A 15403-nucleotide genomic window follows, 5' to 3' on the forward strand; every position below is an offset into this window, starting at 1 on the left:
AATAGAACAGTTAAATAATACATTATACATTACCAGAGAACAATTAAATAATACATAATACATTACCAGAGAACAATTAAATTATACATTATACACTACAAGAGAACAATTAAATTATACATTATACATTACAAGAGAACAATCAAATAATACATTATACATTACAAGAGAACAATTAAATAATACATTATACATTACCAGAGAACAATTAAATTATACATTATACATTACAAGAGAACAATTAAATCATACATTATACATTACCAGAGAACAATCAAATAATACATTATACATTACAAGAGAACAATTAAATAATACATTATACATTACCAGAGAACAATTAAATCTTAAATTATACATTACCAGAGAACAATTAAATGATACATCATACATTACCAGAGAACAATTAAATAATACATTATATATTACCAGAGAACAATCAAATCATACATTATACATTACCAGAGAACAATTAAATAAAACATTATACATTACAAGAGAACAGTTAAATAATACATTATAAATTACCAGAGAACAATTAAATCATACAATATACATTACCAAAGAACAATCAAATAATACATTATACATTACCAGAGAACAATCAAATAATACATTATACATTAACAAAAAACAATTAAATGATACATTATACATTACCAGAGAACAATTAAATCATACATTATACATTACCAGAGAAGGATAAAATAATACTTACTTGTACTTGTAATACATTATACATTACAAAAGAACAATTAAATGATACATTATACATTACCAGAGAACAATTAAATAAAACATTATACATTACCAGAGAACAATCAAATCAAACATTATACATTACCAGAGAACAATAAAATAATACATTATACATTACCAGAGAAGGATAAAATAATACTTACTTGTACTTGTAATACATTATACATTACAAAAGAACAATTAAATGATACATTATACATTACCAGAGAACAATCAAATACATTATACATTACCAGACAACAATCAAATAATACATTATACATTACCAAAGAACAATTAAACAACACATCACAAGATTAAAAGAAGAGCCGTTGTAAAGGACACATCTTAACCCTAAAATCGAAAACACTTTTACGCAAGCTCGTGTGTTTTGTAACCTGTGAATTTGTTATTGAAAAATGTCCTTCTTCTGTCTTCTCCAGGAATTATATAAATATTTCGTCAAAGGTGAGAAACTGGAATTTGAAAGTTTATTTAATTTACAATTGCTAAAGAGAATATGAAAGGTATAAGGCTATGGTAGAATAGTATTTGTAAGAAATATGTCTACTGGTAGGTGAGCATGTCCTTAAGGTCAATAATTAAAGGTTTAATTTCATTAATGTTCTGATAATTATATGTAGGCCTACTTTAAATATGAATGCTTACCCTAAATATTAATTACGTAGGCCTAGGTTGAATATCAGCAGCCCCTTGTCTGACCAGGGAACGTTCCCCTTAACTTACGTCATATTATGATGAAAATGAAGTCTATGTTCATGTTAAATACCCTAAATAACGTAATTTAGCAGACTTGTAACTCCCAAAATACAGTTGGGAGCCTTTGCATATCAGCGGCCAGTTCCTACGGCGCTGATTATTAATGTCGTTACTTACCAAAAGAGGGGAGGGGCCCTAGCGCCCCCTTTGACCCCCCCTTACACTGCCGTAATCTAAGCTAGGCGTAATATTACATACAGGTGGCCGCTATCATACATGGGGAACCAGTCACTACGGCCCTCAACCACTACGGCCCCAGTCACCACGGCCTTAGTTACTACTGCCCTAGTCACTATGGCCTCATTCACCGTCAACCCTAGACACTACGGCCTCCCAAGATGGTAACCTAAATATAAGAGCTACAGTGGTCTCTCTCTCTCTCTCTCTCTCTCTCTCTCTCTCTCTCTCTCTCTCTCTCTCTTCCTTCTTCTTCTTTGTTTCTTAAGAAGCCAAAAATGTAACTGTAGAGGTCCGTCTTGTCATGGATGGTAAACACACACGTCGCAAGCGCCGTCAGGGTCTCCAATGAATACCAATTTTCATTAGAAAATAATCTTTCTAATGACGACCGAAGTGACTAGAGTGGTTGGTCTGAGTTGGCCGAAGTGACTAGGGGTGGGTGCCGTAGTGACTCATGTTGGGGCCGTAGTGACAAGGGTCAGAGGCCGAAGTGACTGGGGCCGTACTGGGTGAGGCCCTACAGTCATGTCCCAAAATCAAAAGTAACTATCACCATTTGATATACGCAACGTTATTAGTAAAATTAGGTAAAATTATAGAATAGTACAATAAACTGTTTTGTGAATATAAACATGTTACTTGGTGTATTTCATGGTGTTTTTTCAATATTAATCTTACCCGATGATCATGTAGCTGTCAACTCTGTTGCCCGACAGAAAAATCTAAGGTCGGGATACGCCAGCGATCGCTATATAGGTGGGGGTGTACACAACAGCGCCATCTGTCGAGTAGGTACTCAGGTACTTCTTGTCAACAAGAACTCAATTTTTCCTCTGTCGTGCCACCGGCAAGACCTACTTGGATACGCTGTTGTTTCTGGAGTTGTTTTTCACGATTTTGGTGATGTATTCGCTCTAGATTTTAGCCTTCGCTATTCAGGAACCTTTATCATTAGCTTATCAAGCTTTTTGATTAGATTTGGATTAATTGTTAATGAACTTTGCTAGATTTTGGATTTCCCCCTTGACTATTTCTAGAATTCAAGATGTCTGACCATTCTCAAGTCCCTAAGTACAGGCAGTGTAGCGTTAGGGCTTGTTCTAGGCGTCTTCCGAAGGCCTCCATAGATCCTCACACCGTTTGTTCCAATTGTAGGGGTAAATCCTGTCAATTGGAAGATCGATGTGAGGAATGCGCTGGGCTTTCGGAATTCGATTTTAACGAATTCCTAAAGAATGCACGTAGGCTAGAGAAGGATAGGATCAGGAGGAGTTCTTCTCGCTCTTTTGATTTTTCCTCTCCCCATGCCCCTCAACCTACTCCTTCCCCTGTAGTGGTGACTCCCGACCCTGCTACTAGTGCTCAACCCTCCATGGCGGACATGATGCGTGCCATTCAGGCTCTTGGTGACAGAGTGGAGTCATTAGCTAATGACCGGAATCAACTTTTGGCAGATGTCAAAGAGTTGAAAGCGCAAAGTGCAGTGGGAAGTGTAGTGAGTGCAAGTGAAGTGAAAAGTGTCAGTGTCAGTGTTGCGCATGAGGGTACATCTGTTCGTGCCAGTCGTCCTCCCAGTCCGGGACCTCTTGCAAGCTCCCAAGCCCAGGGGAGAAGCAATGTCGAAGGACCAAAGGGTTCGACAGGCCTTGATCAGCGTACGGATGTACCCTCAGTGGTTGCGGACGTATCTGTCAGAGATCGTCCCATCCACAAACAGACGAATGAGCCCTGTCATTCCTCGTCTGTGGAAGAAGTTTCGAGGAAGAAACGTTGGACCAAGGTCTCACGACCTCTCAAGCGTAAGGTCCCTTCCGAGCGAGTCCAACGGCCCAGGTGTAGCCACTGGGTCAGTTCGGACTCGCCGCAGTCTTCCGAAGACTGCACACCTCCCAAGAGAGGTAGAGTGGTTCCGCAGCAGGCAACTACTCCGTCTGTTGCCGCACCAACCACGGTAGACCCTAAGTGGTCCATGCTGCAGACTATGCAGTCTCAGCTTGCTTCCTTCATGCAGGAGTATCGTGCTGAGAAGGTTGACACTGCACCAGTTAACCTACAACCTGCCACGGTTGTGCGCTCAGCAGATACTGCGGCTGCCTGCTCCCACACTCCACCTGTGAGAGCTCCACCACCGATGCGCAGTCGACCCTGCCAGATGCATGTTCATGCTGCACCCTCCGTTGACATGCGTGAGCTACCGCATCAGCAGTGGGAAGGTGCTGTCGAGCTGCCGTGTTTTGACGCAATGCGGCATGCTCCGCAACCCATGCGGCATGCTCCGCAACCCATGCGGCATGCTCCGCAACCCACGGCAGTCCCTCCCACGCACCAGCACTCCGCTTTTGTTGTTGCCAGCTCGCAGACTGACCAGCAGCGGCATGATGTTGGATCCGCAGCAGCTACGCATGCACCCGTGCTGCCGGATTCAGCCGTTCAGCTTTCTGCTCCACCTTTGCCACTTCCTCCTCAGCTTTCGGATGATGGAGTATCTGATGACGACGTAGCTGCGCATTTGGACGATCCGCACTCCGACTTAGAAGAACCCAAGTCTACGCCTCCCTCCTTAGACTTTAGGAAAGTCCTTGCCCTGTTCAGGGATTTGTATCCGGAACAGTTTGTGTCTGCAACCCCTCGCTCTCCTCCCTCCGAGTTTGCTTTAGGCATGCAGTCAGCAGCTCCTGCCTTCACCAAACTTGTACTCGCACGCTCATCCAAGAGAGCTTTGAGGGTTATGGGAGAGTGGTTGCAGTCCAAGAAGCAGCTGGGAAAGACTGCTTTCATCTTTCCGCCTACTAAGCTTGCTTCCAAATCTAGCGTCTGGTATGCCACGGGAGAGGAACCCGGCTTGGGAGTTCCTGCCTCTGCCCAGGGCGACTTCTCAAGTCTGGTTGACTCTCCCCGCAGGCTGGCTATGAGACGATCTAAGATTTGCTGGTCCTTTTCTGACATGGATCATCTGTTGAAGGGAGTTTTTCGTGCTTTTGAGATCTTCAACTTCCTCGATTGGTGTTTGGGAGCGTTAAGCAGAAAGACTTCCCCTTCGGATAAGGACTCTGCCATGCTTATCATGTCTAGCATGGACAAAGCCATTCGGGATGGGTCTGGTGAGTTTGCGGCTTCGTACGTGTCGGGAGTGCTTAAGAAGAGAGACCATCTTTGCTCCTTCTTGTCGGCTGGGATCACTCCTTGCCAGAAGTCGGAGTTGTTGTTTGCTCCGCTTTCCAAGTGTCTCTTTCCGGAAGAGCTGATCAAGGGGATGGCTGCCTCGTTGATCCAGAAGGATACCCATGACCTGGTGGCGTCCTCCGCACGTAAGACCAAAGCTTTACCTTCCGTGCCTAGACCTAGGATGGACACACCAGCGTCTAGGTTCATCCCGCCCTTTCGTGGCAGAACCTCCAGCAGAGGAGGTACCCGTGCCGACAGTCATCGTGGCAAATCGAAGAAGGGTTCCAAGTCCTCAAAAGGCAGAATCTGACTGCCTACCTCTCCAGACAGCAGTGGGAGCCAGGCTCAAGAACTTCTGGCAAGCTTGGGAGAACAGAGGTGCAGACGCTCAGTCTGTGAAGTTGCTAAGGGAGGGGTACAGGATTCCGTTCTGCCGCAGTCCCCCTCTAACAACTTCTCCCATCAACCTCTCTCCCAACTACAAGGAGAAGGACAAGAGGCTAGCGTTGCAACAAGAGGTGTCGCTCTTGCTACAAAAGGGAGCGGTAGTCATAGTCCGGGACCATCAATCCCCGGGCTTCTACAACCGTCTCTTCCTGGTAGCGAAGAAGACAGGAGGTTGGAGACCGGTGCTGGACGTCAGTGCTCTCAATTCTTTTGTCACCAAGCAGACGTTCACAATGGAGACGACGAAGTCGGTCCTAGCAGCGGTCAGGAAGGAAGACTGGATGGTCTCGTTAGACCTGAAAGACGCGTACTTTCATGTCCCCGTCCATCCAGACTCCCAACCTTTCCTAAGGTTCGTCTTTGGAAAGGTCGTGTACCAGTTCCAAGCCCTGTGCTTTGGCCAAAGCACGGCACCTCTTGTGTTTACCAAACTGATGAGGAATATTGCCAAATTCCTTCACTTGGCAGACATCAGAGCCTCCCTCTATTTGGACGACTGGCTTTTAAGAGCTTCGTCAAGTCGTCGCTGTCTGGAGAATCTCAGATGGACTATGGATCTGACCAAGGAATTGGGTCTCCTGGTCAATATAGAGAAGTCCCAACTCGTCCCATCCCAAACCATTGTCTATCTAGGTATGGAGATTCAGAGTCGAGCTTTTCGGGCTTTTCCGTCGGCCCCCAGGATCAGTCAAGCCCTAGAATGCATCCAGAGCATGCTGAGAAGGAACCGATGTTCAGTCAGGCAGTGGATGAGTCTAACAGGGACACTTTCATCGCTGGCCCAGTTCATCGAGTTAGGGAGACTCCACCTCCGCCCCCTTCAGTATCATCTAGCTGCTCACTGGAGAAAGGACATGACGCTAGAGGCGGTCTCAGTGCCTATTTCCGAAGAGATGAGGTCTACACTGACGTGGTGGAAGAACAGCATTCTTCTCAAGGAAGGTCTACCATTGGCTGTTCAGACCCCCGACCACCGTCTCTTCTCGGACGCATCGGACACGGGCTGGGGTGCGACACTGGACGGACAGGAATGCTCGGGCACGTGGAATCAGGAGCAAAGAACACTTCACATCAACTGCAAGGAGCTATTGGCAGTTCATCTGGCCTTGATAAACTTCAAGTCCCTCCATCTAAGCAAGGTGGTGGAGGTGAACTCCGACAACACCACAGCCTTGGCGTACATCTCCAAGCAAGGAGGGACTCATTCGAGGAAGTTGTTCGAGATCGCAAGGGACCTCCTCACTTGGTCAAAAGATCGAAAGATTTCGCTGGTAACGAGGTTCATTCAGGGCGACATGAATGTCATGGCAGAATGCCTCAGCCGGAAGGGTCAGGTCATCCCCACAGAGTGGACCCTTCACAAGAATGTTTGCAGCAGACTATGGGCCCTGTGGGGTCAGCCCACCATAGATCTTTTCGCTACCTCGATGACCAAGAGGCTCCCGATGTATTGTTCTCCGATTCCAGACCCAGCAGCAGTTCACGTGGATGCCTTTCTTCTGGATTGGTCCCATCTAGACCTGTATGCGTTCCCTCCGTTCAAGATTGTCAACAGGGTACTACAGAAGTTCGCCTCTCACGAAGGGACACGGTTGACGTTGGTTGCTCCCCTCTGGCCCGCGAGAGAATGGTTCACCGAGGTACTGCAATGGCTAGTGGACGTTCCCAGGACTCTTCCTCTAAGAGTGGACCTTCTGCGTCAGCCGCACGTAAAGAAGGTACACCCAAGCCTCCACGCTCTTCGTCTGACTGCCTTCAGACTATCGAAAGACTCTCAAGAGCTAGAGGCTTTTCGAAGGAGGCAGCCAGAGCGATTGCCAGAGCAAGGAGGACATCCACTCTCAAAGTCTACCAGTCAAAATGGGAAGTCTTCCGAAGCTGGTGCAAGGCGAATGCAGTTTCCTCAACCAGTACCTCTGTAACGCAGATAGCTGACTTCCTTTTACATCTAAGGAATGTAAGATCCCTTTCAGCTCCTACGATCAAAGGTTACAGAAGCATGTTGGCAGCGGTCTTCCGCCACAGAGGCTTAGATCTTTCCACCAACAAAGATCTACAGGACCTCCTTAAGTCTTTTGAGACCTCAAAGGAGCGTCGGTTGACCACACCAGGCTGGAACCTAGACGTGGTTTTAAGGTTCCTGATGTCAGCAAGGTTCGAACCGCTTCAATCAGCCTCTTTTAAGGATCTCACATTGAAGACTCTTTTCCTCGTTTGCTTAGCAACAGCTAAAAGAGTCAGTGAGATTCACGCCTTCAGCAGGAACATAGGTTTTACATCTGAAACGGCTACATGTTCCTTGCAGCTTGGTTTTTTAGCTAAAAACGAGCTTCCTTCTCGTCCTTGGCCCAAGTCGTTCGAGATCCCAAGCCTGTCCAACTTGGTTGGGAACGAACTAGAGAGAGTACTTTGCCCAGTAAGAGCTCTTAAGTACTATTTAAGACGTACAAAGCCATTACGAGGACAATCAGAAGCTTTATGGTGTTCTATCAAGAAACCTGCTTTACCGATGTCTAAGAACGCAGTTTCTTATTACATCAGGCTTTTGATTAGAGAGGCCCATTCTCATCTGAAGGAAGAAGACCTTGCTTTGCTGAAGGTAAGGACACATGAAGTTAGGGCTGTCGCTACTTCAGTGGCCTTCAAACAGAACCGTTCTCTGCAGTGTGTTATGGATGCAACCTATTGGAGAAGCAAGTCAGTGTTCGCATCATTTTACCTCAAAGATGTCCAGTCTCTTTACGAGAACTGCTACACCCTGGGACCATTCGTAGCAGCGAGTGCAGTAGTAGGTGAGGGCTCAACCACTACATTCCCATAATCCCATAACCTTTTTTAATCTTTCTCTTGAAATGCTTTTTATTGTTGTTTTTTGGGTTGTACGGAAGGCTAAGAAGCCTTCCGCATCCTGGTTGATTTGGCGGGTGGTCAAATTCTTTCTTGAGAAGCGCCTAGATTAGAGGTTGTGATGAGGTCCTTTAGTATGGGTTGGAGCCCTTCATACTTCAGCACCTAGGAGTCGCTCAGCATCCTAAGAGGATCGCTAGGCTCAGTAAGGAAGACGTACTTAAAAAGGCAGAGTAATGGTTCAAGTCGACTTCCTTACCAGGTACTTATTTATTTTATGTTTGTTATTTTGAATAACTGCTAAAATGAAAAGTGAACCCTCGCTACTTCGCGGTTCGACCATCGCGGATTCACCACTTCGCGGATTTTTTTCATAACCCATGTATATACATATATCGCGGATTTTCCAGAAATATCGAAAATACCGCGATGTGACCGATGGTGCGAGATTGGAGAAAGTAAGGAAAATTGAATCGTGATTGATTTTCAATATAAATGAAACTTTGAGGAGCAACAAAGATATCATTTGTTAGAGAGATAGAGAGAGGTAAGGAATAGGAGGTAGTGAAAAGTAGCCCACAGAGAGAGAGAGAGAGAGAGAGAGAGAGAGAGAGAGAGAGAGAGAGAGAGAGAGAGAGAGAGAGAGAGAGAGAGAGAGGGGGGGGGTTTAAATGTAATAAACAAAAAAATTTGATAGGTTATAACACATTAGTGCTTATGTAATATCAACTGTATACTGTAGACGGTTTGAATAAGTTAAGAAATGGTATAAATGATACTTTGTTAGTGTATTCGTACACACTCAAGAGCGGCAGCTAGATGACAGCTGATCTAATCACAGCCAAAAGAAAAAAAAAAAGAAGTCAACAATACTCGATTTTTAAAACAAACCCGAAATATAAAAACAAAAGTACACGCTTTCTTAATGTGCAATTATCTATTTTCAATATTAAACTTACCCGATAATCATGTAGCTGTCAACTCCGTTGCCCGACAGAATTCTACGGAAGGGATACGCCAGCGATCACTATACTAGAAGGGGGTGTACTCACCAGCGCCACCTGTGGCCAGGTACTGCAGTACTTCTTGTTGACACCACCTCAATTTTTCCTCTGTCGTGCTTCCGGCAAGACGTTCATGGATACGCTTATAATTTTGGAGTCTTGTTCACGGTTTTTGGTGAAGTATTGCTCTAAGATTTCAGCTTTCGCTATACTGGAAACCTTTCTATTAGCTTAGATAGCTTTTATATTGATTTGATTAATGGTTAACGATCTTTTGCTTTATTTGGAATCCCCCTTGACTAGCTCTTTGATTCAAGATGTCCGACCTTTCTCAAGCCCCTCCCCATAGACGATGTAGGACTTGTAATAGGCGTATTCCGAAGGCCTCGGTTGATCCTCACACCGCTTGTTCCGACTGTAGGGAAAGATCCTGTCAGTTGGAAGATCGATGTGAGGAATGCGCCGGACTTTCGGAACTTGAGTTTGTTCGATTCCTTAAATATACCACTAAGTTAGAGAGAGAGAGAGTTAGGAGGAGTTCTGCTCGCTCTTCGCTTTATTCCTCACCTCATGATCCTCAACCTTTTCCTCCCCCTGTAGTGGCTACCCCCGAACCTACTATTTGTGCTCAGCCTGATATGTCCGATGTTTTGCGTGCCATTCAGGCTTTAGGTGACAAAGTGGAATCGGTAGTGAGTGACCACAAGTTCCTCTTGGCGGACGTCAAGGAACTTAAGGTCAAAAGTGCAGTGGGAAGTGGTAGTGCCAGTGCTGTGCCGAGTGCTAGTGTCAGTGCGGTGCCGAGTGCTAGTGTCAGTGCGGTGCCGAGTGCTAGTGTCAGTGTCAGTGTTGTGCGTGAGGGTACTTCTGTGCGTGCCAGTCGTCCTCCCAGTCCGGGACCTCTTGCAAGCTCCCAAGCCCAGGGGAGAAGCAATGTCGAAGGGCAAAAGGGTTCGGCAGGCCTTGATCGGCGCACAGAAGTATCCTCGGTGGTTGCGGGCGTGTCTTACAGAGACCGTCACTCCCACCCGCAGACGATTGAGCCCTTATTTTCCTCGTCTGCAGAAGAAATTTCGGGGAGAAAATGCTGGACTCAGGTCTCAAGACCTCTTAAACGTAAAGTCCAGACCTCAAGAGTTCAACAACCCGGATGCAGTCATTGGGTTAGCTCTGACTCTCCGCAGTCATCAGGTGACTGCACACCTCCTAAGAGAGGTAAGGCGATGCCTCAACAGACCTCATCTTCTGTTAAGGCTTTGCCTCAACAGACCTTATCGTCTGTTGATCCCAAGATGACTTTGCTGCAGTCCATGCAGTCGCAGCTTGCGGTCTTAATGCGTGAGTTTCAGGCAGAGAAGGTTACACCTCCTCCTGCGAGCGCTCCGCCTCACCGCAGTCCAGTCTGCCAGACGTACGAAGTTGAGGTTCCTCAAGCTACCTTACCGCGTTCGGAGTTGCCAGTTACCAGCGTTGTGCAGCAACCTCCACCTTCCTTAAGGCAACCTCAACAATGGGAACAGGAGTCTTATGCCTTACATCCTCCTCTTCCTTTGAGGCAAGATTTTCTTGCAGTTAGACCATCTTCGAGGCAACAACCTCTTGAGGTACGACAACCTCTACCATCCTTGAGGCAGCCACCTCAGCTCTCGCAGCTGCTACCTCAACTTTCCTCAAGGCGAGAGCCTCAACTCTTGAGGCTAGCACCTCAAGAACCTCAACTCGTGAGACAGGAACTGCGTTCTGCGCAGCCGCTACCTCAACTCTCGCAGCTCACACCTCAAGAACCTCAACTCGTGAGACAGGAACCTGCTACTGCGCATCCACCTCAACCCTTGAAGCAAGCGCAACTCTTGAGACAGGAAACTCATGCTAGGAGTCAGCCACCTCAACGCATGCACCTACCTTCTTCTACTCTACTTGACCAGTCTTTGCAGCCTGATCCTCAGGTTTTAATACAGTCGCCTCTCTCCACTCTTGCTCCTCAAACCGCCGCAGAACCTCCTTCATCCCAACCTCTTGACTTTGTCGTTACCAGCCCTCATCCTCTTCAACAGAGACTTGAGGATGAAACCGCAAGTGTTTATGCACCCGCTTGTCAGGATTCTGCTGTTCAGCACACCGCTGTAACTTTACGTCTCGCTTCGCACCACTCAGGTGATGAGGTTTCTGAGGAGGAAGCTGCGCACCCAGATGATCCCTCTTCGGACGTGGAGGAACCCAAGTCTTCTCCTCCCTCCATTGACTTTCGCAAGGTCCTGGCTCTTTTCAGAGAGGTTTACCCGGATCATTTTGTTTCTGCTACCCCTCGCTCTCCTCCATCTGAGTTTTCGCTAGGCATGCAACCTGTTAAGTCGGCCTATACTAAGCTCGTCTTTGCTAGATCCTCTAAGAGAGCTTTAAGAATGTTAGGGGATTGGTTGCAGTCCAAACAGCAACTAGGGAAGACTTCTTTTATGTTCCCTCCTACTAAGCTGACTTCTAAGGCGGGCGTATGGTATGCCACAGGAGAGGAACCAGGCTTGGGAGTCCCTGCCTCTGCCCAGGCTGACTTCTCAAGTTTGGTCGACTCTCCACGTAGATCGGCTATGAGGCGCTCTAAGGTCTGCTGGACCTTTTCCGACTTAGACCACTTCTTAAAGGGTATATTTCGTGCCTTTGAGATTTTCAATTTTCTCGACTGGTACCTGGGGGCCTTGAGCAAGAAGACTGCCCCTGCTGACAAGGACTCAGCCATGCTTATAATGTCCTGTATGGATAAAGCAATTCGGGATGGGTCCGGCGAACTTGCATCAATGTTTGTTTCAGGAGTACTCAAGAAAAGGGAACAACTTTGCACTTTTCTTTCTACTGGCATCACCTCTTGTCAAAGGTCTCAGTTACTTTTTGCTCCGCTTTCTAAGTTCCTGTTCCCCGAAGAGCTTATCAAGGATTTGTCTGCGGCCCTTATTCAGAAGGACACTCATGACCTTGTGGCCTCTTCAGCTCGTAAGGCTAAGGTTGCTCCTTCAGTTCCCAGAACTTACCGCACCCCAGTGGCCGATACTCCTGCTACAAGATTTATTCCGCCCTTTCGTGGCAGAGCCCCCAGCCGAGGAAGTACCCGTCCAGACTCTTCCAGGGGCAGGTCTAAGAAAGGTCCCAAGACTTCAAAAGGCAAACACTGACTCTCCTCCTCTCCAGACAGCAGTAGGAGCCAGACTCAAGACCTTCTGGCAAGCTTGGGAAAGAAGAGGTGCAGACGCCCAGTCTGTCAAGTGGCTAAGGGAGGGTTACAGGATACCATTCTGCCGCAATCCCCCTCTGACCACTTCTCCCATCAACCTCTCTCCCAACTACAAGGAAAAGGACAAGAGGCTAGCGTTACAACAGGAGGTGTCGCTCCTGTTACAGAAGAAGGCAGTGGTGATAGTCCGGGACCATCAATCCCCGGGCTTCTACAACCGTCTCTTTCTGGTGGCCAAGAAGACAGGAGGTTGGAGACCGGTGCTGGACGTCAGCGCGCTCAATGCTTATGTCACCAAGCAGACGTTCACTATGGAGACGACGAAGTCGGTCCTAGCAGCGGTCAGGCAGGAGGACTGGATGGTCTCGTTGGATCTGAAAGACGCTTACTTTCACGTTCCTATTCATCCAGACTCCCAACCTTTCCTGAGATTCGTTTTTGGAAAGGCTGTGTACCAATTCCAAGCCCTGTGTTTTGGCCTAAGCACAGCTCCTATGGTGTTTACGCATCTGATGAGGAATATTGCAAAATTCCTCCACTTATCGGACATCAGAGCCTCCCTTTACTTAGACGACTGGCTGTTAAGAGCCCCCACAAGTCGTCGCTGTCTGGAGAGTCTCAACTGGACTTTGGCCTTGATCAAGGAACTGGGTCTATTGGTCAACTTAGAAAAGTCCCAGCTCATTCCCTCCCAATCCATCGTTTACCTGGGAATGGAGATTCGGAGTCAGGCTTTTCGGGCTTTTCCATCGGCCCCAAGGATAAGCCAAGCCCTAGAATGCATCCTGAGCATGCTGAAGAGGAACAGTTGCTCGGTGAGACAGTGGATGAGTCTAACAGGGACCCTGTCATCTTTAGCCCTGTTCGTCGAGTTAGGGAGACTCCACCTCCGCCCTCTCCAATTCCATCTAGCAGCTCACTGGGACAAGGATTTGACGCTCGAAGCAGTCTCTATTCCTGTCACCAAAGAGATGAAGACTACTCTCTTGTGGTGGAAGACCAACATCCTTCTCAAGGAGGGTCTATCGTTAGCGATTCAGACCCCCAATCTTCATCTCTTTTCGGACGCATCAGACTCGGGCTGGGGCGCGACCTTGAACGGACAGGAATGCTCGGGAACATGGAACAAGGAACAGGAAACGCTCCACATCAACTGCAAGGAGCTGCTGGCAGTTCATCTGGCCTTAATGAACTTCAAGTCCCTCCTGTTAGGCAAGGTGGTGGAGGTGAACTCCGACAACACCACAGCCTTGGCTTACATCTCCAAGCAGGGAGGGACCCATTCGAGGAAGCTGTACGAGATAGCAAGGGACCTCCTCATTTGGTCAAGAAGTCTAAATCTCACTCTGGTTACGAGGTTCATTCAGGGCAACATGAACGTCTCAGCAGATCGCCTCAGCAGGAAAGATCAAGTCATCCCCACGGAATGGACCCTTCACAAGAGCGTGTGCAACAGACTTTGGACCTTGTGGGGTCAGCCTACGATAGATCTGTTCGCCACCTCCATGACCAAGAGGCTTCCTTTGTACTGTTCCCCAGTTCCAGACCCAGCAGCAGTTCACGTGGATGCTTTTCTGCTGAATTGGTCCCATCTCGACCTATATGCATTCCCGCCGTTCAAGATCATCAACAGAGTCATTCAGAAGTTCGTCTCGCACGAAGGGACACGGCTGACGCTGGTTGCTCCCCTTTGGCCTGCAAGAGAATGGTTCACAGAGGTACTACAATGGCTGGTCGACGTTCCCAGGACTCTCCCTCTAAGAGTGGACCTTCTACGTCAACCTCACGTAAACAAGGTACACCCAAACCTCCACGCTCTTTGTCTGACTGCCTTCAGACTGTCGAAAGATTCGCTAGAGCTAGAGGCTTTTCGAAGGAGGCAGCCAGAGCGATTGCCAGAGCAAGGAGGGTATCCACTCGTAGAGTCTACCAATCCAAGTGGGAAGTCTTCCGAAGCTGGTGCAGAGCCAATGCAGTTTCCTCTACCAATACCTCTGTAACCCAAGTAGCTGACTTCCTATTACATCTAAGGAATGTGAGATCCCTTTCGGCTCCTACGATTAAAGGGTACAGAAGTATGTTGGCTTCAGTTCTCCGCCACAGAGGTTTGGACCTTTCCTCCAACAAGGACCTTCAAGACATCCTTAAATCTTTCGAGACTTCTAAAGAACGTCGTTTATCCACTCCAGGCTGGAATCTAGACGTAGTCTTAAGGTTCCTTATGTCTCCTAGGTTCGAACCTCTCCAGTCAGCTTCCTTCAAAGACCTTACTCTCAAAACTCTTTTCCTCGTCTGCCTTGCAACAGCTAAAAGAGTTAGTGAGGTTCACGCCTTCAGCAAGAACATTGGGTTCACATCCGAATCAGCAACATGTTCTTTACAGCTCGGATTTTTAGCTAAGAATGAACTTCCTTCACGTCCTTGGCCTAGATCGTTCGAAATTCCTAGCCTTTCCAACATGGTGGGTAACGAGCTAGAAAGAGTTCTTTGCCCTGTCAGAGCTCTGAAATACTATCTTAATAGGTCAAAACCTATACGAGGACAGTCAGAAGCCTTATGGTGTGCAATCAAGAAACCTTCGATGCCTATGTCCAAAAACGCAGAAGAGAAGCCCATTCTCACATGAAGGATGAAGACCTTGCTTTGCTGAAGGTAAGGACCCACGAAGTGAGAGCTGTAGCCACTTCGATGGCCTTTAAACAGAACCGTTCTCTGCAGAGCATTATGGATGCAACTTATTGGAGGAGCAAGTCAGTGTTTGCATCATTTTATCTTAAAGATGTCCAGTCTCTTTACGAGAACTGCTACACCCTGGGACCATTCGTAGCAGCGAGTGCAGTAGTAGGTGAGGGCTCAGCCACTACATTCCCTTAATCCCATAACCTTTTTTAACCTTTCTCTTGAATGCTTTTATTGTTGTTTTTTGGGTTGTTACGGTAGGCTAAGAAGCCTTCCGCATCCTTTTTGATTTGGCGGGTGGTCAATTCGTTCTTGAGAAGCGCCTGGGTTAGAGGTTGTG

At 47.2% G+C, this 15403-nt stretch overlaps 1 protein-coding gene across 1 annotated transcript in view; it reads left to right on the plus strand.

Annotated features, from left to right (window-relative positions):
• The first annotated feature begins 1066 nt into the window (after positions 1-1066).
• LOC137638545 (ATP-dependent RNA helicase DDX55) overlaps positions 1067-15403 on the plus strand; it is a 352777-nt gene continuing 338440 nt past the window's right edge. The window contains exon 1 of the mRNA XM_068370681.1: positions 1067-1206. The gene's annotated coding sequence lies outside the window, so the exon portion shown is untranslated. The remainder of the gene's footprint in view (positions 1207-15403) is intronic.

Source organism: Palaemon carinicauda, chromosome 3 (assembly GCF_036898095.1).
Source record: "Palaemon carinicauda isolate YSFRI2023 chromosome 3, ASM3689809v2, whole genome shotgun sequence".
NCBI classification, from domain to species: Eukaryota; Metazoa; Arthropoda; class Malacostraca; order Decapoda; family Palaemonidae; genus Palaemon; species Palaemon carinicauda.